This window comes from Salvelinus sp. IW2-2015, unplaced genomic scaffold, assembly GCF_002910315.2.
Source record: "Salvelinus sp. IW2-2015 unplaced genomic scaffold, ASM291031v2 Un_scaffold1634, whole genome shotgun sequence".
NCBI classification, from domain to species: Eukaryota; Metazoa; Chordata; class Actinopteri; order Salmoniformes; family Salmonidae; genus Salvelinus; species Salvelinus sp. IW2-2015.
The window spans coordinates 17,070-19,686 of NW_019943050.1; positions in this window are offsets into that span (position 1 = coordinate 17,070).

The following is a 2,617-nucleotide window of genomic DNA, read 5'->3' on the forward strand; positions in this document are numbered from 1 at the left end:
GTAGTGAAAGGCATTTCGAAATTACAAAATACTTCAATATACCTGTATTTTATGTTAATACAATACTTTCAAAAGTATTTAGTATTTTAGTTTGATACATTGGTCTATATAGTATCTGGTAAACTCAGCAAAAAAAGAAACGTCCCTTTTTCAGGACCCTGTCTTTCAAAAATCGTAAAATCCAAATAACTTCACAGATCTTCATTGTAAAGGGTTTAAAACACTGTTTCCCATGCTTGTTCAATGAACCATAAACAATTAATGTACAGCACCTGTGGAACGGTCGTTAAGACCGCTGACAGACGGTAGGCAATTAAGGTCACAGTTATGAAAACTTAGACACTAAAGAGGCTTTCTACTGATCTGAGAAACACCAAAAAAAGGTGCCCAGGGTCCCTGCTCATCTGCGTGAACGTGCCTTAGGCATGCTGCCAGGAGGCATGAGGACTGCAGATGTGGCCACGGCAATGAATTGCAATGTCCGTACTGTGAGACGCCTAAGACAGCGCTACAGGGAGACAGGACGGACAGCTGATCGCCCTCGCATGGCAGACCACGTGTAACAACACCTGCACAGGATTGGTACATCCGAACACACACCTGCGGGACAGGTACAGGATGGCAACAACAACTGCCCGAGTTACACCAGGAATGCACAATCCTCCATCAGTGCTCAGTCTGTCCACAATAGGCTGAGAGAGGCTGGACTGAGGGCTTGTAGGCCTGTTGTAGCAGGTCCTCACCAGACATCACGGCAACAACGTCGCCTATGGGCACAAACCCACCAGCGCTGGACCAGACAGGACTGGCAAAAATGCTCTTCACTGACGAGTCGCGTGTTTGTCTCACTAAGGGTGATGGTCGGATTCGCGTTTATCGTCAAAGGAATGAGCGTTACACCGAGGCCTGTACTCTGGTGCGGGATCGATTTGGAGTTGGAGGGTCCGTCATGGTCTGGGGCGGTGTGTCACAGCATCACCGGACTGAGCTTGTTGTCTTGCAGACAATCTCAATGCTGTGCGTTACAGGGAAGACATCCTCCTCCTTCATCTGGTACCCTTCCTGCAGGCTCATCCTGACATGACCTTCCAGCATGACAATGCCACCAGCCATATTGCTCTTTCTGTGCGTGATTTCCTGCAAGACAGGAATGTCAGTGTTCTGCCATGGCCAGCGAAGAGCCCGGATCTCAATCCCATGAGCACATCTGGGACCTGTTGGATCGGAGGGTGAGGGCTGGGCCATTCCCCCTAGAAATGTCTGGGAACTTGCAGGTGCCTTGGTGGAAGAGTGGGGTAACATCTCATAGCAAGAACTGGCAAATCTGGTGCAGTCCATGAGGAGATGCACTGCAGTACTTAATGCAGCTGGTGGCCACACCAGATACTGACGTTACTTTTGATTTTGACCCCCCTTTTTTCAGGGACACATTATTCAATTTCTGTTAGTCACATGTCTGTGGAACCTGTTCAGTTTATGTCTCAGTTGTTGAATCTTATGTTCATACAAATATTTACACATGTTAAGTTTGCTGAAAATAAATGCAGTTGACAGTGAGGAGGACGTTTCTTTTTTGCTGAGTTTATTTGTAACAAAATGTTGAGGTATCTTTTGCCCGTGTGTGTGTGTGTGTGTGTGTGTGTGTGTGTGTGTGTGTGTGTGTGTGTGTGTGTGTGTGTGTGTGTGTGTGTGTGTGTGTGTGTGTGTGTGTGTGTGTGTGTGTGTGCGTGTTTCAGGACATAGAGAACAAGCTAACTAACCATCTGGCTGCTTCATGGTTGCCTTTCATGGTTGCCTTTCATGGTTGCCTTTCATGGATTAAACCTCACAGGCAACGTAAAACATGTATCTCTTCACATTTTAATAATATTTTTAAAATAATTTATTGAATATTCGAAACATACAATATACTTGCAGTGAAGCCACTCAATAACTACATCATACCAGTCATCCAACAGATTCCCATTCAGAGCGACACACAGAAGCATCCAAGGTCAATGCCCTGCTCAAGGGCATGTTGACAGATCTACCATCAGGCCAAAAAACGTGAATCCGAACCCTTCAATATCCCCCCCACAGTTCCCCAATAGCTGTCCCTCAACCATTCGAGACCCCTGCCACATTCCCCCCAGGAAGAAAAATAAAATAAAAAATACAATTAATTCCATTCCCCACCCCCAAGAACCCCCCAATGCACCAACACACAAGAGAATGAACTAAAGAGAAAAAGGAAAAGACAGAAGAAAACAGCAAACAACAATTAAAAAAATTAAAAATTATTTAAAATAATGGGCATCAAGGACAACTGAAATCATAACAGCAATGACAACTGTATATGTTTGTGTGCATGTCTGACACTATTACATGTACGTGTGTGTTCTTGTATGTATTCATTTGAATGAGAGTGTGTGTATATGCTTGTGTACAAACACCTGCACGGCATCAGCCTCAGGCAAACCGGCATTAGTTGTAAAAACACTTCCACTTAGTGTCATTCAAATGTACTTTTTATTCAGATTTATTTTACTTTTTAATTTTTTTTCAACTTTTATCTTTGACCATCATTCTATCTCCCACACAGCAACTCCACTCCCACTTGTCTCCAATTCCACATACC